Source organism: Anabrus simplex, chromosome 3, assembly GCF_040414725.1.
Source record: "Anabrus simplex isolate iqAnaSimp1 chromosome 3, ASM4041472v1, whole genome shotgun sequence".
NCBI classification, from domain to species: domain Eukaryota; kingdom Metazoa; phylum Arthropoda; class Insecta; order Orthoptera; family Tettigoniidae; genus Anabrus; species Anabrus simplex.
In genome coordinates this window covers 380,779,923-380,804,989 of record NC_090267.1, presented here as the reverse complement: position 1 = coordinate 380,804,989, position 25,067 = coordinate 380,779,923, and the positions used below count along the sequence as shown (strand labels likewise).

The 25,067-nt window shown below is 40.1% G+C and overlaps 1 protein-coding gene across 1 annotated transcript in view; it reads right to left on the bottom strand.

The window, feature by feature from the left end:
- B4 overlaps positions 1–25,067 on the bottom strand; it is a 398,035-nt gene that overhangs the window by 63,256 nt on the left and 309,712 nt on the right. The window lies entirely within an intron of this gene.

The window sequence follows — 25,067 nt, the reverse complement described above, 5'->3', positions numbered from 1 at the left end:
GTAAAAATGGGAAATCAATGGAAACCACCTCAGGGCTGCCGACTGTGGGATTTGAACCTACCATCTCCCAATGACCCTAACCCCACGGCCAACTGACTGGATAACAAAATAAATTAAAATACGTTTAACTTATTTGAAATAGTTAATGGGATAGTTGGACCTGTCTTAAGTCTGCCAGTTTATTGAAATTTGGTTCATTATAACCATGTACGTCCACACAATGGGATCAGACAAACTGTCATAATATATATCCTTTCTGAATAAATAAATTCCCCTCAAGATAATTACGAATACATATGAATAATAATTTTTATATCTTCGCTACGCGAGCAATACCTGGTATCCTACAATGCACTTCTTATCCATTATTTCCTTAAGAGTGGCCACGCCTCCCAGCCATACATGGATATGCAGTCCAACAGAACATTGTTCGTTGTGTTCATTTTTCTATGCCATTTTGTAAAGGAAAATGAACCTTATTACACCGTACTGTTGTGTGGGAATGTATATGTTCGTGAAGTATTCACGCACTTCTGTACATTTAAGGTTCAGTTTCCTTTACCACTAACACCAGGAAATGAATACAACGAACGTTGTTCTGATGGACTGCATATCCATGTGTGGCTGGGAGGCGTGGCCACTCTTAAGGAGGATGATGGAAACGAAGAGCATTGTGGGATACGAGGTATTAATCGCGCAGCGGCGATATTCTTATGAAATGATAGACGGGGAGGGGATAACTTGTGTGTAAAGTTACATTTTTAATAACTGAAATTATATCGATAATAAATCAATAATATACATATGTTATTTAACAAGGAAATGTTTGACACTTTGGAATGCTTCTCTTAAACAGAAATTCTTAATAAATAAATGACTTTCAGTAATCATAATTATACATAGTTTCTATTCAGAGTCAGTTAATAGAAAACATAGAACGTGTAAAACTAAAATTAGAAATAATTAAAACAAACAAGGAACTAACATTTCCCTTGCAATCATCGCGGTTTAACTAATTTTTTCGATTATTTTGACTCCACAATTTTTTGAATATTTGGTTTCATATTGATTTCTTCATAGTCCGGTTCCTTGGCTAAATAGTCAGCGTACTGGTTTTCGGTTCATAGGGCCCCAGGTTCCAATATTGGCTCATCCGAGGATTTTAGCTGCGTATCGTCCTTCTTCTTCTTGTTTATCTGTTTACCCTCCAGGGTCGGTTTTTCCCTCGGCCTCAGCGAGGGATCCCACCTCTACCGCCTCAAGGGCAGCGTCCTGGAGTATCAGACTCTTGGTCGGTGGATACCAACTGGGAAGGATGACCAGTACCTCGCCCAGGCGGCCCCACCTGCTATGCTGAACAGGGGCCTTGCGGGTGATGGGAAGATTGGAAGGGATAGATAAGGAAGAGGGAAGGAAGCGGTCGTGGCCTTAAGTTAGGTACTATCCCAGCATTTGCCTGGAGGAGAAGTTGGAAACCATGGAAAACCACTTCCAGGATGGCTGAGGTGGAAATCGAACCCACCTCTACTCAGTTGACCTCCCGAGGCTGAGTGGACCCCGTTTCAGCACTCGTATCACATTTTCAAATTTCGTGGCAGAGCCGGGAATCCAACCCGAGCCTCTGGGGGTGGCAGCTAATCACACTAACCACTACACCACATAGGCGGACGCGTGTTGTCATTGCTGGGAGAAAAGCTCCTATGTGGTAATATTTTTGGAGATATACTGACCCGCAGCACATGCATCATGAAGATCGAGAATGCCTTGGCAATATTCACACAATATTGACAGAATCTTACCGGCCAAAGTTCTAAGCTAAAATATTTCACATAGGAGGTTTTGTTCCGGCAGCGACGGTATGATTAATTCCTCTGGTTCCGGGACTGGGCGTTTGAATTCGTTTCAATACAATTCTCTTGCTATTTGTACAACACATCACACTAGAAATAGTGAATACATTCCTCCACATAGGATTGGTGTCAGGAAGGGTAACGGGCCATAAAACTGTTGGTGGTGGTAATTACTGTTTTAAGAGGAAGTAAAGCTGGTCAACCAACTTCTCTTAACACTAACCAGAGGGAGAAATGGAAGAGATGTGACACTTTGAAAACTGAAGTTAGGACATGAAAATGAAAGATTCCCTAGGCCTCAAAAACCTAATACCGTCAGGTCGTATAGGAAAAATGAAGGTGAGGAGCCTGGCACAAGTGAGAGGAGGCAATGTCAGGCTCAGCTAAGGAAACCGTGGTCAGCAACGCACCCTTCCAAATTGAGAACCCCTTGTCACTCCTTCAGTCACCTCTTACGATAGGCAGGGGATCCCGTGGATGCTATTCTATCACCTCCACCCGCAGAGTGTGCCGTGAAACAGTAAAATACATATCAAGAGCCTACCATAGTAAAAAATGTGGGATTAAGCAGCAGAAGAAGAAGAAGAATATTTAACGAAGTCATCACTACATGTCACCTTCTAGTCTCAGTTTTCAGAGCGGTGTGTGGAGCTGCCCGTCAAACCAGCAACGGTAGTACATCCTGGCCCGGCTGTGGGCAAAGCCGCCTGTTGCTCAGTTTCGCTTAAGGTTCATTCACGATCTATGGAAGTAGGAGATTTCAGGATAGGTACACCATGCACACATTGCAGCCCAACGAAACTTTTTTTGGTCTAGTATATCAACTTTCCCTCCAAAATATTTATTTTCCAAAAATCATGATGAAGAAGAAACATTAGAATGGGGCTGTTTCAAGACCACGGCAGCTACCTTTGACTTAAAATACATACCACGTGACAGGTATTATCGAAATTAAGGACCTAGTCTGAGTTTGAAATGTTACTGTTATTTTACATCTTAATCCTAAACAAAATTTACTCTTCTTCAAGACCGTGAATTCCAAACCATCCCCCACAAAGATCCTCTTAAGCATAGCAGGTGAGATATTGGTCCTTCTACCCAGTTATATCCCCGACGAAATTTTGCACTCTCCAGGACACTGCCCTTGGGGCGGTAGAGGTGGGATCCCTCGCTGCTTCTGGAGAAAAAAAACCAACCCTGGAGTGTAAATGGATTTAAAAGAACAGGCTGTTCCAAGAAATTTTAATTGTTACAAGGACGGTATTTGAATCAGCCCTAGTGTACATCCGTGGCATACAGTGGATTGTGATATTCTTCAGGCAACCTTCAGATAGTGTCATTTTAAGGAGCACAGCAACGTGATTGTCAGCCTCGACTCTCTCTCTCTCTCTCTCTTGGCGAATTCAGTAAATTTTCTTTTGCTAGGGGCTTTACGTCGCACCGACACAGATAGGTCTTATGGCGACGATGCGATAGGAAGGGCCTAGGAATTGGAAGGAAGCGGCCGTGGCCTTAATTAAGGTACAGCCCCAGCATTTGCCTGGTGTGAAAATGGGAAACCACGGAAAAACATTTTCAGGGCTGCCGATAGTGGGATTCGAACCTACTATCTCCCGGATGCAAGCTCACAGCCGCGCGCCTCTACACGCACGGCCAACTCGCCCGGTAATTCAGTAAATCACCGACAGTACTTTTCAGCGACCATTAACCAACATTCGTGACTAATCACTGTTCCGGTGTTCCACTTGACGACACCCGTTCGTTGTCACTGTGCAGGTTGACTCACAGTGTTGAGTGAGCTCTTGGTGATAATACGGCTGGTGAATCATAGACACCATCACCATCATGTAGTCGAACGGAGGGAGTTTTCAAAGTAACCTCATCGGTTTGCGGAAAGAAAGCCTTCATACCTAGGCTACGGTGAACCTTACCTGAACGAATTTCGTACATTCGTTCCACGTCACGCCGGTGACCGCAGAAAAGATCAGACTCCGTGAGTTCACCGCACATTCGTTTGAAGCTCGCGATCAAGTTGACTTCCCACACGTACCGACAGTCATTCAGTAAAACCTTTTTTTGAAGTAGGAAGTACGTTTCTTGTGGAGACATTTGGTGTTGAATGGATGGTACCGTAACAAGTTAAGAGGACAATTTTGCTCTCAAACCACCTAGAACAACAACAGTTTCTATTTAAAATTTACCCAGCGATTGGCCGTGCAGTTAGGATCACGTAGTTGATAGCTTAAATTCGGGAGATGGTGGGTTCAAATTTCACCCTCGATCATTGGTTCAGAGTGCCATAGGTTCGATTTCCGGTCGGGTTGAGGATTTTAACTTCGTACGGTTAGTTCCCCTTGCTCGCAGATTAGGTGTTCGTGTTCATTTAAATACACTTCTCGTCATCTACATACGAAGCACCACAGAAACAGGCAATCATGAATACATCTCTCCACATAGGGTTGGCATGAGGAAGGGCATCCGACCGAAGAACTGGGCCAAAATTACCACATAATTGCCGACCCCAATAAACTGGGATGAAGGTTAGGAAAAGAAGACCCGCAGGTTTCCACATTTATCTAACACATGAATCCACCGAACCCTTACTGCTTCTCTCTGTGACTGGCTCGAAGTAAATCTTCGGAAACAAATATGAGTCAATGAACTATGTGACATTCGATGTGGGTCAAAAATAGCCTCCCTAAATGAAATTGGTGTGCCCAATGTGATATATAATTAGATACTCGACCTTATAGAAGGAGGAGTAAGTATTATTTTCCACTCATCTTTTGCGCGAAGGTAGGCGTACTTGGGGACAAAACATGACAACCTCGCTTCACACCACTACTCTAAAGCGGCAACCCGGTGTCTATTAGCGGCTTAAAGGATTTACTGCGTCTACTGTAGCCGGAGTTGCCAAATCGTCTACTGCACTCGACACGAAGAAGGGGTAAAGATTGAAGGGTGTATGGATGAAAGTGGTTTGGCAACCTCTCCACACCAAACAAGGATCACTTAGAACTCGTTAATTCAGCAGGGTGAAGGGTGTGATTGACAGCTGGCTTCCAGCTCGGCTCCAGGAACTGGAGCCGTCATGTTTTATCCCCAAGTATATCTTGTCAGTCATGTTGCCGGAAACAAGCAAGAAAGAAAAGGAGGCTGACACTGCGGAACTGTTTAACATTTAATTACCAAACTAAATCGCCATGAGCCAGATTTTTGCTTGCAAGTGTACCTTTCGCATGCAGATCGACAAAGAGAACAACTTTCATTTTAAGTTTGCTTTACGTCGCACGGCACAAATAGGTCTTAAGGCTACGATAGGATAGGAAAGTGCTAGGAGTGGGAAGGAAGTAGAGGTGAATTATTTGGCTGGTGTGAAAATGGGTAACAACAGAAAACCATCTACAGGGCTGCCGACAGTGGGCAGACAGAACACTTTTAAAGTGAATCAGTGACCAATCCGGTACAGGAGTATCAGAAATTTCAACCAATCACAGTTACAATTTAATAGTTTTCATTTTGTCATTTTAATTTTATTGTACCTGTATTTATACGTTAATTGATCAGAACAGCGAACTGAAATATCTTTATATCGTAGCTTCTTGAGCGTCAGTTGTTTTCAGTAATACATTTACCCACAGAGCGCACAATTTACAGAGCGTAACTTTGTCATTCCGATAAAGCCGATACCCGATATATTGGCAGGCCGATACCTTCATTTTTCAAAGTGTCGGATCCCTTCCATTTCTTTCCTCTGATTAGTGTTAATAGAGGATGGTTGTCCAGCTGTACTTCTTCTTAAAACAATGATCAACACCACAACCATCACCACATGAAGAAAGCGCTCAGTGAGAAGATGACGCTATTGTCCTCGTATACATAGACGAACACTGGTTGCAATGGTTACAATGGTATCAAAATATTGATGACGTTAATTCCAAAAAGGACCCAGACCATAAACATATCCATGTTAAAAAAAAACTATAATGAACACTCAAAACTTTAATGAATGAAATACTAGTTAAAAATACTTTGTCCGTCTGGGGTAAATCTTAGTTATATATAACTATATGTTTTTTGTCACCTCCGTTCAGGCCATGAAGGCCCTTGGAGGAGTGGAAGGTAAAGGCTTCCACCATTGTTAACCTCGGCACATGCTGGGGTAGAGTGGTTAGCTCTACGCCCGGCCGCCTTTGCCCCCAGGAATTAACCAGGTACTCATTTTTGGTGTAGGCTGAGTGAACCTCAGGGCCATATGCACCTCCGGAAGTGGAAATCTAGTTTCTTAAATTTTACGACTTCATGACGGGGATTCGAACCCACGTCCTTCTGGGCGAACCGAGCACGCCTTTACCGCCTCGGCCAGGCAGCCCCTATAACTGTATGTTAGAAATGGTTTGTTGTAGAAGAAATGGTAATAATATAAATTGCACCCGGGAGATAGTGGGTTCGAACCCTCTGTCGGCAACCCTGAAGATAGTTTTCCGTCGTTTCCCTTTTCCACACCAGGCAAATTCTGGGGCTGTACCTTAATTAAGGCCACGGCCGCTTCCTTCCAACTCCTAGTCCTTTCCTATCTCATCGTCACCATAAGACCTATCTGTGTCGGTGTGACGTAAAGCAAATTTAAATAATTGGTACACAGCAGTAATCCCATCTATCGGAGATGAGTAGCAACAGAAGACACAAAGCACATCACAATAAACAATGGCCAATGTAATATTATTGTTGATCAATTTTACGGGCTTTCTATATTGTAGGTCTTCACGTTTAGTTTTCTTTCGACTTTGTGATATTAGGGCGTCTTATAAAATTATTTATAGCGTAGTCTGTAGTTCATTATTCCCTAACTTTATACACCGATTTTCATTAAATTCTGTTCACCTTTTTTCTTGTGACTCGGCGCTGATATGGACTTAAGCAACAAAAATCGAAATTCATGAATATCTCTGTTATAGCCGGTACAGTAAAAATGTATAAGACATAAATTATCAGAACTTTAATATGTAGTATTTATCGATAGGACCACTAATAACATAAATATCTGAGAATTACATTTTAGGCCTTCCCCTAAACTACCATTTCTCTCAGCGTCAATAAAACTATTTATGGCATGGATTGTAGCGACTTATTCCCCGACTTTGCATACCGATTTTCATTAAATTCTCTTCAGCCGTCTTCTCGTGAAGCGTGTACGGACAGACAGACAGACAGACAGACAGACAGACAGACAGACAGACAGACAGACAGACAGACAGACAGACAGACAGACAGACAGACAGACAGACAGACAGACAGACAGACAGACAGACAGACAGACAGACAGACAGACAGACAGACATTACGGAAAATTTAAAGGTGCATTTCCTTGTTACTATGGACACGACCGATACAGAAATACCATCCTTTTAAAATTCTGAGCAATGTACAGACAAAACTCTTATTATATATATATATATATATATATATATAAACAATGTATATAACCGATAACTGCTACGGTCAACCTGATAGTGCGTGTTCCACTGAGCTACTGTTGGTAGAGTGTACCGCTCCACACGGCGAGGCATAGACACTCTTTACCAGGCAGTGCATTTCATCCACTTCCGTTAGTTTCCTTACTCCTCTCCTTTGACTTCTTAATGACCCTCGTTCATAGGTTAGTATTTGTGTGCCGGAATTCACTTCAAACCAATGAGAATAGATTGTCAGAGGCTGGTGTGGCCAACAAATGATAAGGAGGTTCTCGTTTCCTACAAAACAATAAGAGGCTGGATGATCAGGAGGCTGTGTGACCAGCAAATGATAAGGAAGTTTTGCTATCCTTTAAAGCAATAAGAGACTGGATCGTCAGGAGGCTGTTGTGGCCAACAAATGATAAGGAGGTTCTGCTTTCCTTCAAAACAATAAGAGAGTGGATCACAAGGAGGTTGGTGTGGCCAAAAAATGATAAGGAGGTTCTGCTGTCCTTCAAAACAATAATAGACTGGATCATCAGGAGGCTGTGTAATCAGCAAATGATAAGGAAGTTTTGCTATCCTTCAAAGCAATAAGAGACTGGATCGTCAAGAGGGTGGTGTGGCCAACAAATGATACGGAGGTCTACTGTCCTTCAAAACAATAAGAGGCTGGATCATCAGGAGACTGTGTGACCAGCAAATGATAAGGAGGTTTTGCTATCCTTCAAAGCAATAAGAGACTGAATCATCAGGAGGATGGTGTCGCCAACAAATGAGGATTTTTGCAAACCTTAGGTAAGAGAAAAGACTATTTGGAAGCTGGATGCGATTTTGTGCTCTCGACTGTACATTCCTCCAGTTCTAATACTGAACTGAGAGAATTCTTGAGGCTGTTAATTATGAGCCCATGTCCAGCCACAGTTACTGTAGCTTGTTGTAAAAAAAGAACCCTTTTAGCCAGGTATTTCACTGACAAAAACCGCCCAAAATTACGGTAGTTTAAAAAGGTGTAAATCATTATAGGTCCGGTTGTGTTTCTCGACGAGTTTTCTCCTAAATCCTGGCCAAACACAATACACTTTGGCAACTCAAGGCGAATGGGAGAGCAAGCCCCGTATTTTTCAGGTCCCTGACACTGTGCCATGTTACAGACACACCTCTTGACCACCTGCTCCTCGCTTCTCAGATATATCAACTTGAACATCCAGAGCTCGTTTATGGCGGCAAGACGGGCGGAGAACTCTGGGTCTACAGATGGAGAGATAACTCTCTCAGAGGAGAACTATTGTTGGAGACGACGATTCATTCTGCGTGTTATAGGCATATCTTATCATCAATCTCGTATATTAGGCATATTGTGCCATTGCAGTGTCTGTAAAAAAAGTCGCATGCATTGTAATTAAACGTAGTTTTGTGCGGAAGAACAGACTACGGCTCGTTCACCTGACCGGCACACCAAGCTGTCCGAGGTTTGAATCCCAGCAAGTGCATGTAGGATTTCTGAAATGAAATGTCCGTCTCTGGGTTCGAATTCTGCGTTAAAATAGAGGTCCCATGGCTATGATAACGATATCAATCAGTGTCAGGCTTGGCATATCTCGTTCCATTAAATGATCTTTCTAATGTAATATTTCGTATCTTACACTTTAATATGCATTTATCCTATATACATAAACTTGTGCAGTTCAATTATTATTAACAAAATTGACCATTTTCGAACCCTATCAGATCCGTATTGGCCCCGCGGTGTGGGGGTAGCGTGCCTGCCTCTTACCCGGAGGCCCCGGGTTCGATTCCCGGCCAGGTCAGGGATTTTTGCCTGGATCTGAGAGCAAGTTCGAGGTCCACTCAGACTACGTGATTACAACTGAGGAGCTATCTGACGGCGAGATGGCGGCCCCGGTCTAGAAAGCCAAGAATAACTGCCGGGAGAATTCGTCGTGCTGACCACACGACACGTCATAATCTGCAGGCCTTCGGGATGAGCAGCGGTCGCTTGGCAGGCCAAGGCACTTCGGGGATGTTGCGTCATGGGGTTTGATTTGGTTTGATTATTAATATTCATCAACCTGTCAGAAACAGGGCTAATAATGGTCCGCCTGCCAATACAATTAATTACACAATTAGTATATCGTCGCTGCGCCTAGAAAAACCGCTACGTGATAATATTTCAGCTTAGAACTCTGACCAGGAAGGTTCTGTCGTCTAAGGCTCAGTATTGCGTGAACGATATCAACGAATTTTCGCTCTAATGTGATTCATGTGCTGCGGGTCAGTATTTCTCCTCTTAACACAATCACATGGCGGTATTTTAAAGGCGCAACGACGACATACCGGTACTGTTTACCATCGAAGATATTTTATTTTAATAAGTCAGATTTATTTTAAGGTTTTATGTCTTATACATTTACGTATCTCTTTAGGGATTCTGACATGTTTATTATCGCTGAAGAAGAGAGATCTATTTCTCGAAACATGTACGATGGTTGTATGAGTTAACCAGTATATACTAAATGTACAATCAATTGTATTGGCAGACGGGCCATTATTAGCCTTGTACCTCGCAGGTTGATGAATAGCTCAATTATGTTACGGAAGTGATTTTAGGGAAATTTGTATCAAATGTTGAAATTTAATCTCGTTCTAAAATAATAAGAGTTGAAGTCTTTAATAGGCAAAGTATAGAGAAATCGCCGTGTACTAACTAGATAAGAAGTCTCCTTTATAACTCGTTGAGTGGCTCAGACGGTACAGTACTAGCCTTCTGAGCTCGGTATGGTGGGTTTGATCCTGGCTCAGTCCGATAGTTTTTTGAGGGTACTCGAATACGCCAGTAAATTTACCGATACGTAAACAAACTCTTGTGGGACAAAATTATGGGACAGCAGCGTCTCTGAAAACGGTAAATGTGGTTGGTGGGACGTAAAACAAATACAATAATAATAATAATAATAATAATAATAATAATAATAATAATAATAATAATAATAATAATAATAATAATAATAATAATAATAATAATAGTATGTGGCCTCCGGAGGGGCCTAGTGTAGGTCTTATGAACTGAGGCGCTATAGGCGACCTGCGCATCAATGAGATTAACGCCCTATCTACGATGAATGAACCCATTCCCCGAGCTACAGGAATTAACGAATGAAACTTAAAATCCCCGACCCAGACGGGAATAGGACCCGGAACCCCTTCGACCAAAGGCCACCACGCTAACCATTTCGCCATGGAGCCGGACCGTAAAACCAATAACATTGTTAGAGCCATCTAAAGACCACGAAAAAGTAACTTAATGATATAATTCCTTCTTTTTTCTTTAGTGCCGGGAGTGTCCGAGGACAAGTTCGGCTCGCCAGATGTAGGTATTTTGATTTGACTACCGTAGGCGACCTGCGCGTCGTGATGAGGATGAAATGATGACACATACACCTAGCCCCGTTACAGCGAAATTAACCAATTATGGTTAAAATTCCCGACCTTGCCGGGAATCGAACCCGGGTCCCCTGTGACCAAAGGCCAGCTAACCATTTAGCCATGGAGCCGGACAATTGTTTCCTTACTCCTTTTCTTTGACTTCTTACCTAAAGTGACATTACTGGAAAATTCTCTGCCTGGCGACCTCCTTCATTTCGTCTGACCACTTGTTCTTGCCGCTAACGTTTTCCCGGAAATATTTGAAGTTAACTGTTGATTGCCTAAATACATTCCTGTCTATTATTATGCTCAGTCTTTGTATATCCTTCTTAGTCTCTTGGAACCATTTCATCAAGTTAGTTGGTCGTACGGTTTCGGCCGCGTAGCTGTGAGCTTGCATTCAGGAGTGGTTGGTTCGAATTCCACCGTCAGCAGCTTGTGGTTTCCCATTTTCACATCAGGCAAATGCTGGGGCTGTACCATAATTAAGGCAACGGACGCTACCATCACAATCCTTGTTTTATTATTTTAGGCCTCTGATAAAAGCTGTAAAATATTTGTTAAAATAAATAAATAAATAAATAAATAAATAAATAAATAAATAAATAAATAAATAAATAAATAAATAAATAAATAAATAAATAAATAAATAAATAAATAAATAAATAAATAAATAAATAAATAAATAAATAAATAAATAAATACATAAATAAATAAATAAATAAATAAATAAATAAATAACAGAGGAAGAAAGAAAACAAATTTGTAGTTTCACGCGACTCTTGATTTCGTGCTACGAGTCCTATAGTTTTAAGCGGACTCTCCACTTTGTTGAGAAGTTAGTGAAAAGGTCACTCGCCTATCACGCTCCCAGATGAAGCGAGAGAGAGAGAGAGAGAGAGAGAGATTTAAGACTTTGATGATCTGGTGTGAGACACTAGCCTTTGCTTTATCCTCAATTTCACAGTAAACAAAATATGATGTTGAGGAGAGGTCGAAGTGAAAGTCCTTGACAGTCTTGAATTTAGAACCGTGACCTTTCGCCAAGAACCGGCTGACACTGTAACACCTTCGGCTATTCACGTGGTACGTATTGATTTCACTACGTCTCTACTCATCATTGTGATTCACTGCATTACTTCATCCAGTCTAGAAAACCGAGAATACCGGCCGAGAGGATTCGTCGTGCTGATCACACGGCACATCGTAATATGCAGGCCTTCGGGCTGAGCAGCGGGCGCTTGGTAGGCCGTGGCCCTTCAGGGATGTTGTACCATGGGTAGGTGGGAGTGTTACTTGATAATTAGCCCTAAACTGACTCTATTTTCTACGAATTTGCAAGATAAGAACGACATTGATTTTATTCTACGATCGAATCACTTCGCCTTCACGTAAGGTATGTTAACGGAATTTGTGACTTCGTAAGCCGTTTTTAAGATATGAACACTATATAGAAGTGTCTCGACTGTCAAGAAAGCATCTCCATAATTTCTATTTTATTAGTATTTCAGGACTCGAACTAAGACTTATGCTCAATATTGAGCTTCTATGGATCATAGGTTGTAGATTAAATTGTTGCGAGTTACAAGGACTACAGTACTGGATGTAGGGAACAGAACTAGATAAATCGATCAAAATGTCACTACTACTGTGTTATTAGCAGAGCTTGGGACATCGCGGTCATCGAGACCAGGATTGAGAAGAGGGCATTCGGGGAGGAAGAAATGTAGTCTTGTAAGAACGACATCATCTCAGCATTTTACTACAGCTGTAATGGACGTGGTCACCACGTCCAGCAATTACCCGGGTTAGTTGAAAGGGAAGCAGTGGATGTGCTTATTATTTTAACGAGAGTATAACATGATCATAATATCCTCTTAACGCAGGCATCGACGAAGTAAGAGAAGGGCAATAAAAGACGTGAAAATGAATTACTCTTTAGGCTTCACAAACCTATTACCGTCGAGGTTGGGGGAGAACAAAAATTGGATAGGAAAGATGAAAGTGAGGAGCCTAGCCGAAATGAGTGGAAGAAATATCAGAATCAATTAGGGGTCCGCCGTACTGAGTGGCTCAGACGGTTGAGGCGCTGGCCTTCTGATCCCAACTTCGCAGGTTCAATCCTGGCTCAGTACGGTGGTATTTTAAGGTGCTCAAATATATCAGCCTCGTGTCGGTAGATTTACTGGCACGTAAAGGAACTCCTGCGAGACAAAATTTCGGCATCTCCGAAAACCGTCAAAGAGTACTTAGCGGGACATAAAAACCAATAACTAAAAATGAAACTAGGGCTCTCTTGCTTACCAACTCACTCTCTCAATCTTAGATCCACTGGAGTTTAAAGTAAGTTATTGTTGTCGTTGTTCCATTTAAGGACTCGTACATTGCAGTGATCAGCTCTAGTGCATTTATTGTAAGAGTAACTTCTGCGCTAATGCAGTATCTGCTCTAGTGTATTTGAATTGATTATGGACAAGAATTGGGAAGAAAGCATAACGGCTAGGCTGAAGACCCATTCTAAACAATGTAATAATAATAATAATAATAATAATAATAATAATAATAATAATAATAAACAGAACTCCAAATTTCTTAGGAAAGGACAACGTATATGGAAGGAACTAGATAAGGTTTTAACAGTCACACATCCCTCCTCCAATCCCTACCATCATAAGCTATACTCCTGCTCCCTCTCAACAATCAGTCTGGTGTTGATATCCGTACAAAGTGCACGAAACTTCCGAAGAACATAGGGGTGAGTGTCATATAGCTATAGATTTCTATCTCGATCTTCTAGCTTCCCTTCTTTTCTCAATTATTTACTGCAAATTATTTTCTTTTCAGACATTCACTTCTGAACAAATTAAACAATAGATCACTACATCTGATGAAAAGGAATACCTATTCAAATTAAGAATTTTCCCCTTAAAGCTACATAAGTCATTACCCATACTACTAATGAACAAACATAAATTATCAATCAAGTTACTCGTCTACACAGATAAGGATACCAACCCCCAGATCAACTTAAGAACATTGGCTGCTGTAGGAACAACGAAATAGCTCAGCATCAACCACAGCAGTTTTGATGTGTTATTTAGTTTGAAGTTTCGATATGTTGTTCGGACTTCATTAATGTTTTAAATTAAGACTGTAAAAAGTCAACCGTTAATCATCAAATATGGAAATGTCGCTCAAGAAGACAAACGTACCTAGGTGAAATTATTGAATTAATAAGATTAAATCAGCAAACTTACAAAGAAAGGACTACAAAACTTCAAAGATAATACAAAATTACTTGGAACAGATACAATGAAAGAGCTGTATCAAAAAAGACAAAATTACGTCAGTAGTTAAAATAGAAGTACTTTATGCATCTGAAACTATTATAATTGGTGGCAAATCTCAAATAAAGGTCAAAAAATAAGAAAGGAAAATTCTCAGAAAAATCTTAGGACCAAAATGCGAAAATGGAAATTAGGTGAAAAATAAATCACATGAAATCTATCAGGTTACAGAAAAAAAAAAAAACCACATACACCGTCAGGAAATGGCGATCACCGATTACAATTTTATGGTCACTTATATAGAATGCATAATATCAGGCTCACAAACAAAGAATTAAACTTAGCCTTATCAGTCAAATATCACAATAATTGGCTAATAGAAATCAGTGAAGATCTCAATGAGATTTGCATAAAGAAGAAACCATTCAAAATAGAATAAAATTCAGAACCTTAATTCACGAACACAAATTTTCTGTAAAGCCCACCCGACTACATACAGGATGGACTGAAGAACGTAAAAAGGAACACAGCGAGATGACGAAGAGATATTGGGAAGAGAAGAAAAATCAAACAAAAAACGTGTTAATAAGCTAAAATGCGCTCCTTATTTGGGCATAACGAATAAAAAACGGTTTTTACGTCCCAATAACTATTTTTTCTGTTTTCGGAAACGCCAGGGTACCAGAATTTTGTCCCTCTTGTGTTCTTTTACGTGCCAGTAAATTTACCGACATGAGGCTGACGTATTTGAGCACCTTCAAGTACCACCGGACTGAGCTAGGATCGAACCTGCCAAGTTTGGCTCAGAAGGCCAGAGCTCTATCGTCTGAGTTACTCAGCCCGGCTGAACAATTTAAGGATGACTGACCAAAACTCTCCCGTTCCTGACTCCATCACTTGGCTAATGTCCTGACCTGTTCACCCTGCTCGGTAAATTTTGTCAGGTTGGAAAACTTCTCGTGTGAAAAAGGCCGCGTTATTTGTGTGCAAATATGTTGGACATTATGTAAGGAAGTTGCTGTGAAACGAAGCACTATCCATGACATTAGCATTCGAACCCGTAGCCTAGTTCCAAACAAGTCAGCTTGTTGGCAAAGTGAATTCTCCTGATCCCCGATAACCATTTAAGGGATACACATGTACTTCCGTCAACGAAATTCGTAATTGATAGACAATTTCGCTAAAGACAGACATGAACAGTAATATGACTTCCGCGACGTGGTGTAGTATGTGATAAGGTAACACCACTTTTCTCTTCCATAATCAGCAGTATATTTTGGCTGCAGCTCGCTCTAACTTTCACTTCCTATCTGCAATGTAGTAAGACGGGTTGGGTTATCTCGGCTTCCTGTTCCACGGAGCGAGTAATGTATGTCAGTGCTTCAGGCCACCTCGGGGTCTCACTCGTGTCGTAATTCCTCACGCTTGGAAAGCAAGTGTCGCACTTACTTTCTTAATAATGACATCTAATTATAGATATTAATTTCTTCCTGTTTTTAAATGCCAAGCCGTTGGCTACCGAAGTAAGAGATGTGTATATAGTAAAACGTTGTTTAGGAACCCTGCACGCAACCACACAAAGTGAGAAAAGTCATCGCAAATGTATTATGTCCATCCATGGACAACATTCAGTTTGATGCGGTTTCATATAGGTTTTCATATGCTATGTTGCGAAATCAAGTTGTGACAAACCGTTATATTTCCTAGTGTAAATGAGGTACTTTAAGGCAGTAACAGGTTCCAGAAATGACATTCCAGCAAATGAGACATTCCAGCAACCGGAGGCCACACGTCATAAAAATAGACAAGAGGAGTGTACATGCGAGGATTTACAATTTTGACAATTACAACCAAACCAAAGTTAGTCAGCAGTATGAAAAGATTGTGTCCGTCTCTGTGGTGTAGTAGTGGTTAGTGCGATTACCTGCTACCCCCGGAGGCCCAGGTTCGATTCCCACCTCAGCCTTCCTCGAAGGGGTTTTCCGTGGTTTCCTACTTCTTCTCCAAGGAATGGTACCTAACGGCCGTTTTCTTCCCTCTTCCATGCCTGTTACTTCCAATCTTTCCATTCCCTACAAGGCCCTGTTCAGCATAGCTGGTGAGGCTGCCTGGGCGAGGTACTGGTCCTTCTTCCCAGTTGTATCCCTACCAAATGTCTCATGCTCCAGGACACTGCCCTCGAGGTGGTAGATGTGGGATCCCTCGCTGAGTCCGAGGGAAAACCAATCCTGGAGGGTAAACGGAGTAATGATAATAATAATAATAATAATAATAATAATAATAATAATAATAATAAAATAACCGGGCGAGTTGGCCGTGCGGTTAGAAGCGCGCAGCTGTGAGCTTGCATCCGGGAGATAGTGTCGGCAGCCCTGAAGATGGTTTTCCGTGGTTTCCCATTTTCACACCAGACAAATGCTGGGGCTGTACCTTAATTAAGGCCACGGCCGCTTCCTTCCCATTCCTAGGCCTTTCCTGTCCCATCGTCGCCATAAGACCTATCTGTGTCGGTGCGACGTAAAGCAACTAGAAAAAAAAATGAAAAGATAGTTGAAATTAAGGACAATATCCAGGTAGAGGAGGTGATTAATACTAGCGAGGTACTGATATTTATATATGACTAGCTGATGTACCCGTGCTTCGCTACGGGATTCTCAGAAAGACTGACTTCGTGGTTTTCCTAACCTGAAATCAGCATAGGTCATTACAAAACCGTAAGTATGAATGTAGCGATTAAAAGCAATGCTATCATATAAAATACTCGATCAAATGGAAAGCCGCACGTTTTATCACTTTTAACGAACAGTGCTGCGGTTAGATTACGGTGCCAATCTAATAGTCCAAAGTTCCAGAGCTGGGATGACCAGGCCGCAGATTGCCATGAACACTCATCTGCCATTATTCCGCTAAATATGCACACTGTTTATTCCAATCAGTGCCTCAGAGTAGGGATTGAATAGCCCGAATGCTATGATGATCCAGTGTAAGGCTCTATAAGATGGGTATGCTTAGCCGCCATTTTGGTTCATGGGCCATGTGATCAAACTCTAGTTTCTCCTACGAGAGCTCACTTCGTCACATTGAACGTATTGCTTTAATCACCGCGTGCATGGACAGAATAGTATTATGTGTGGATATTACACAATGGTGGGTTGTTCTGCACCCAGTTTTGGTAATATATCTACTGCGGTATACAGGTTGCTTAGATTAATCTGCATTATGCCTCCACTGCCTCTGCTACACCTACTTCAACTGCTGACTGAAACCTGCATCCAGCTCCCACTGACATTACTACACCCCTTAATTCAGTCACATTGATAATTAAACATTCAGTTTTTCCCCCAATGTCCGGTAACAGGAGTTCAACATCCAAATACCACAGTTACAATATTTGTCAAAGCTACGGTAACTTCATATGACAGAAATAATTTGTTTAATGTTGGTGGTAGTACAACAAATGCATTATTGAAAACCAAGATCTGTGGTAGGCCTATACGCAGACAGGTTTTAAACTATAAGCTTTCTGACTCAAGCTCTGAAACACTCGTACTGTTTAAAAAAAATGGGTGGCCTAAAGAAACCAAATTGTGAAGTTATGAAATTAATTTTGTAAATGTGAGATCTTCTATAGGGACTATCAACATTACATAATGAAAAATGGTGCAAATCTTGTAACGGAGAAAATTTTGAATGATAAATGTACCAGTAGCCTACATGTTATCCAACGTCTTGTAATTTAAAATAAAAAAAAATTGTTAGACACTTCTTCAAAATTCGAACTTATTGTGTTGTGGACTTTAACAACAATGTACGGAAACAAGGTAAAATGTATGGGACTGCTTCGGAAAAAAGAAAAATGTAAACAAGGAATGGAATGTTATTGTTTTGTAAATGCTGTAATAAAAGGAGACAGTACATTTGTAAAATATTACTTTAATATAATTTTTTTAGTGTGATGTCTTAGCATGTTAACCAATATTGCAACCCTTTAAAGTTTAATAAGGCGAGTCGTGTTGAGTAATCATACTACTTCTCCTCAAACCATAGGAATCTCTGTAAAAAAAGTAGTGTTAACTTTACCAAAGTAATTTTTTTTTCAATATTCTCCAATATTCGTGGGTCACTCACCTTACAAGTCATTGGTAACTGATTATCAGTGCAATACTTCACATTGGGAGAGAAGATTCAGCTACCGGTATATAAGTAGTTACTATATTCCTATTTTCTTCCTGAATGTAATTTTTAGTAACATAACATTTGTTTCATTAATATTCGGTTGAATAAACTAAAATCCTCTGTTCATTAAAACTACATAAGCTGATGAGAATCGTAACACTCACAAAAAATTATGTTTTATTTTGCACATAGAATGTACTCTTTTAAATGCAAGTAAATAAGAAAAGAGACAAAATTTTAGAAGAAAGAAATAAACTTAAAAAATCCCAGTTATTTGGGTGTGTTCGTCTTCGTACATCACATTTCAGCGTTATTTTTGTTCGAAGAATATTTTTTCTTATTTTTCGACAACATTGCAAATAGCGCTGAATCATTTTCACGCAAGTATGAGATACCGACTGAGTTCATATGGTATCAAAATCTTCTATCACAATTTATATATCTTCGTCACTGACCGATTACTACGTCAAATTCCACGATTTAAGAATTATTGTATCCTATATCAATACCACGGTATCCCTCATTTCATTTGACGGTACCGCGGCGCATAACTTACGAACAACTTATTGTACTTATCTATAATATAATAATTATAATAATACACCGATTTATTAGTAAGCTATTTTTTCTAATATTTCTACAGTGAGAGTACATGCCTAGTTTTTTTGTTTGTTTGTTTGTTAAAAGACAAATTATCAACGACCTTGCTTTTGTATTCACTGTCTCGAGTGAAACTTACACAATGTTGTACGAAATATACTAATATCTTTGTTGACTAATCGTTCGAGTAATGCTGAGAATGAGTATTTTTACAGTATGTTAGTATAGCATTATTTTCTAGCGTGGAGAACGTTTAAAAAGAGGGATATACAAGGCTGGGGCTGTGAGCTGCCTTACCAACGTAGTGCAGGAATGAACCATAATGGCGGGCGAGCATACCTAGTCTTTAGAGAGCCCTAATTCAGTGTGTTACGTACCAGTAGTATCAGAAAATTTATAAACCAGGGGAATGGCATGCTAAAGAAGAAAGTTATCTAACTCCCCGGCTACTTCCCATCAATATTCAGACAGGCTGTTACACTCTGTACGACTGGGCGAGTTGACCGTGTGGTTAGCGGTGCGCTACTGTGAGCTTGCATCCGAGAGATAGTGTATTCGAACCCCCTTGTCGGCAGCGCTGAAAATGGTATTCCGTGGTTTCCCACTTTCACACCAGTCAAATGCTGGGCCTGTACCTTAATTAAGGCCTAAGGCACTCCTAGCCCTTTCCTATCCCATCGTCGCCATAAAACCTACCTATGTTGGTGCAACGTAAATCAAATAAAAAATACTCTGTACGCAGCAGTAATCCTATCTACCGGAGATGAGGAGCAACAGAAGACACAAACCACATCACGACAAACAATTGTCAATGTAATGTTATTGTTGAGCAATGTTATGAGCTTTCTATATTATAGGCCTTCACATTTAGTTTTCTTTCGACTCTGTGATTTGTAAAATATTTTATACCGTAAACTGTAGTTTCTTATTCTCCGACTTTACATACCGATTTTCATTAAACACTGTTTACCCATTTTCTCGTTACTCGGCACTGATATGGACTTAGTAACAAAAGTCCAAATTCATGAATATCTTTGTGATCATAGCCAGTACGGTAACAATGTATAAGACATGAATAATAGGAAATTTAATACTATATAACCTTAGTTATGTAGCATTCATCGATTACACCTCTAATAAGAAATATTTGGGAATTACATTTTAGGCCTTCCCCTAAACTACCATTTCACTCAGCGTGAAAAAATAATTTACAGCCTAGACTATAGCGACTTATTTCCTGACTTTGCATACCGATTTTCATCAAGATAGGACTACTAACAACAACAATATTTAAGAATTAAATTTTAGGCCTTCCCCTAAACTACCACTTTTCTCAGCGTGAATACAATTATTGATAGCCTAGATTGTAGCAACTTATTCCCCAACTTTGTATACCCATTTTCTTTAAAATACGACCACTAATAACATAAATAGTTCAGAATTCAATTTTAGGCCTTCCCCTAAACTACCATTTCACTCAGCGTGAGCAAAATGATTTATAGCCTAGATTGTAGAGGCTCATCCCCCGACTTCACATACCGATTTTCATTAAATTCTCTTCAACCGTTTTCTAGTGATGCGTGTACAGACAGACAGACAGACAGACAGACAGACAGACAGACAGACAGACAGACAGACAGACAGACAGACAGACAGACAGACAGACAGACAGACAGACAGACAGACAGACATTATGGAAAAGTAAAAAGTGCATTTTCTTGTTACTATGGACATGGCCGATACAGAAATACCATTATTTTCAAATTCTGAGCAATGTACAGACAAAACTCTTATTTTATATACATAGATAATAAGCAAGGAGGACTGTATATGCAAGGATCTCCAAAAGGAAGAAGTATATAGCCAGCAGTGTGTAAAGGTAGTTGAACATACGAATGATGTCCAGGTGGAGGAGGTGTCTAATGAGAGCGAAGTAAGGTAATTTATCTGTGACAATTAATATATTTACAAAAAGATACTAAAGTTGAAAGCTAAAAGAACAGCTGGAATTAATATTTCGGAAGATATACTAAAGACAATGTGGTGGAATATAGTACCGTACTTGTTTAATTACTGTTTACATGAAGGAGCTACAGTATACCATATGAATGGAGAATTGCTATAGTGGCCCCAGTGTACAAAGTAAACGGTTATAAACATAAAACGGATAATTACAGGCCAGTCAGATTGACATGTGCTGCATATAATCTCGGGGAAAGCATTCTCATTACATTATACAAGTTAGTGAAATTACCAGCTGGTTTGAAACAAGGCATTTCGGGTTTAGGAAAGTTTATTCCACTGAAGCTCAACTTGCAGGATTCCAGCAAGACATACATAGCAGATATTTTAGATTCAGGAGGTCAAATGGACTGTATCGTTATTGACCTATCCAAGGCATTTGATGGCCATTTGATGGCGTCATGGCAACTACTGGCGAAAATTAGGGTCATTTTGACTAAGTTAGACAAAGAAGTGACATCAAACCCAAACAAACCCCATGGTACTACAGCCCTTGAAGGGCCTTGGCCTACCAAGCGACCGCTGCTCAGACCGAAGGCCTGCAGATTACGAGGTGTCGTGTGGTCAACACGACGAATCCCCTCGGCCGTTATTCTTGGCTTTCTAGACCAGGGTCGCTATCTCACCGTCAGACAGCTCCTCAATTCTAATCACGAAGGCTGAGTGGACCTTGAACCAGCCCTCAGGTCCAGGTAAAAATCCCTGACCTGGCCGGGAATTGAACCCGGGGCCTCAGGGTAAGAGGCAAGCACGCTACGCCTACACCACGGGGCCGATATCTAGAAAATAGAACTCAGAAAATTAGAGTAGGTGAAACATTATCTGATACTGTAATGATTAAGAGGGTATTCCGCAAGGCTACATTATTGGACATTTGTTTCTTTTATAAATTATATGAATAAAGAACTAGAATCTCAGATAGGATTTTTACCGGATGATGTTATTCTGTATAGTGTTGCTTTATTCGTGTCCAGCCTTTCTGAAGATCCCGTATAGACACTGAAATCACACCTGTGGTTTTCAAAATTTTCATTATAATAATACGATTAAGCTATAATTAAGTACAATCTAAGTAAAATGCTTTGTAGTCATAATCGTTCGACTGTTTAAGGAAAAATAAATAATATTAATATGGAACTTTTTTCAGTGTAAATTACTCGAAAGTAAATCTTAATGTATTCCAAATGCTCTCTATGTAACAGCTTTAATCTGATTGCCTCCAAATCTGGCACGTAGGTGGACTCATACGGCATTCGTAATTTGTATTAGCATTTTAAATATCAGTTTGTACCTTTCAGAAATATTTTGTGTTATGAACAAAATCACATTTTTATGATTCAGAAAGAAATATTATAAAAATGTTCTTAAAATATAAGTGTCCGGTTCCTTGGGTGAACAGTCAGCGTACTGGTCTTCGATACACAAGGCTGCCGGTTCAAATTCCGGTTGGTTAATTCTACTGGCTCGGGGACTGGGTCCTATTGTTCATCTTAAAACACTTTTCTTCGTCTGCAAAGAACACACCACATAGCTAGTTATAACGCAGTAGTGAATACATCTAAGATACCTAGAGTTGGTTTCAAGAAGAGTATCCGACCTCAAAACTGGGCCATGTCCGTATCAGGTGCCGATCCCAATGAATTGCGAAAACTCGAAGAAGAAGAAGAAGAACTTATAAATATAACTAACACACTAAAAATAATAACAGAAGTTATTTCTGTAACTACTCTTAACCTTTCAAAATGATAAACCAAAACTTTTGCGTCTGGGACATTCTGAAAATGGACCAACGTTTTTTTAATGCCATAGGTTCAGATTATTTATTCTATTTAGGCAAAATTTTAATGGTTTTCTCATTAGAATTATTTTAATTAAATACTAGAATTTCGTACGGATAGGTTTAACATTACAGAAAATTTCAGTAGGCTCTCCCCTTAGTTAAGACCATGACCACTACCTTCCCAGCGCTAGACCTTAGCTTTGTCTGAGTGAAAACCTGTATTACTGCGATGTTGGGCACAGAAGAATACATTAATGACCCTCCAATTGCTTAGCTTTTAAAATACATTTTCGGCCTTTTTCCATCAAGAGTTCTTTGAGGTAGCGGATGTTGATGTATGGGAAACTGCTTGGTTAATGTGTGATGTTGTATGTGAGGTGCAAAAATATTGGGGACGGCAGAAAAAGGCAAGGGAATTAACTGTTTAAGATTAAAATCCCTCAACACTATCGGAAATCGAACCCAGGACCTCAAGGACCGAAGGCCAAGAGCTGACCATGCAGATGGAATTATTATTATTATTATTATTATTATTATTATTATTATTATTATTATTATTATTATTATTATTATTATTATTATTATTATTATTAGTCTATTATTATTATTATTATTATTATTATTATTATTATTATTATCACGAACACAGTTTCAGCATGATATGCAGTTAAAAGGCTATATATAGGCTTTCTAGATTTCTTCTCTTTGAATCCACAAGCTAGCTCCTCCCCCTTTTTATAATAAGATGACATCACCAGCTTACAGTTTTGTTTGCATGAGCTGTTTAGGAGAGCCTTTAGAATTTGCTCGGACTGTTCCCGTGAGCATGTCCTCTTTCTGTTGGAGAACGTCTGCCAACTGATACTTTGTATAGAAATTGTCAGTAAACAAATGGTGCCCCTTATTATATAGGTTGCACTTACCAACAATCTCAGTAACTACTTTCTCTACCATGCCATCAGGGTCACTTGGGGCAAAAACATACTTGCCATTGAACAGCTCACTATGCAGCACATATCCAGTTTTGCTTTCACACAGTTCAAACTTTTTGATGCTGAATCGAGCATGTTTCTTGTTTAGCATGTACTGCATGAAAGCAACCACGGAACACCATCTTCAGGACTGCCAACCATGCAATTCAGAACATTCTCCTTAACGCAAGCTAATAGCTTCATGGTCCGACTCGTTGGCTGAACGGTCAGCGTACTGGCCTTAGGTTCACAGGGTCCTGGGTTCGATTCCCGGCCGGGTCGGGGATTTTAACCTTAATTGGTTAATTCCAATGGCCCGGGGGCTGGTTGCATGTGTTGTCTTCATCATCATTTCATCCCCCATCACGACGCGCAGGTCGCCTAAAGGCGTCAAATAGAAAGACCTGCACCTGGCGAGCCGAACCTGTCCTGGGATATCCCGGCACTAAAAGCCATACGATATTTCATTTCATTATTATTATTATTATTATTATTATTATTATTATTCGTCTCACTTCACACAGATTATGCCCTGAGTCTACTCGCAGTAGTAGTACATGGAAAACTATGTACAAAAGATTGATTCATACGTAGTTTTGTGTCGTTCAGCACCCTGGTGCTTCGAAAATGAGATACCATAAAAGAGATGTTACCTTGAGAAGAACAGTCAGTAAATTTTATATACCGTATATATGACGAAACGAAGTTTTAGATGTCTACAAATATGGAAGCCTCTTCCAACACTTTAAAGCCCAGCAAGTCCTCTGTCATGCACTTGTGCGATAATCTGTTGTCAGGCTCGCCGAAGAACAAGTGAAGGCACTCACAGTAGAGGCAGCCATCCCATTAACTGCTAGGAAACGACAAGGAATTTGGAGAAAGCTTATGGACATTTATGGAGTTTCTTCGTGGACAACCATTTGCACAGATCTTACGAAAGGAAAAGTATTACTAAAGGCTACATTTTTATTCAACTCCTTAAACGTATTATGACTTCCACGCATGTTGATGATGACATTATTATTATTACACTGGGCTTGTTAACCTTAAAGTTTCACGTGTTTAGCCACTTTTGATGAACAGCGTGACTTTCATCTTCTAAACGTCCGGCTCCGTGCCTGAATAGTAAGAGTAGTGGCTTTCAGTTCAGAAGGTCCCGGGTTCGATTTGTGGCCGGGTCGGAGAGTGTAACCTTAAGTGATTAATTCCCATAGCTCGGGGATAGGATCTCTGTGCTGTCCCCAACATGCATGCAATTCATACACCATATACAATACTGTCCTCTAGCACAAATACACGCAGTTCCTATACACGGCAGATGCCACCCACCATCTTCGAAGTGTTTGCATTACAAGGGCTGCTCCCAGCCGGCTAGCAAAAGACACACAAAATTATTATTATTATTATTATTATTATTATTATTATTATTATTATTATTATTATTATTATTTTCTAAACAATGGTTGTGGAATTTAGCACAAAATGTCAGCTATGGATAA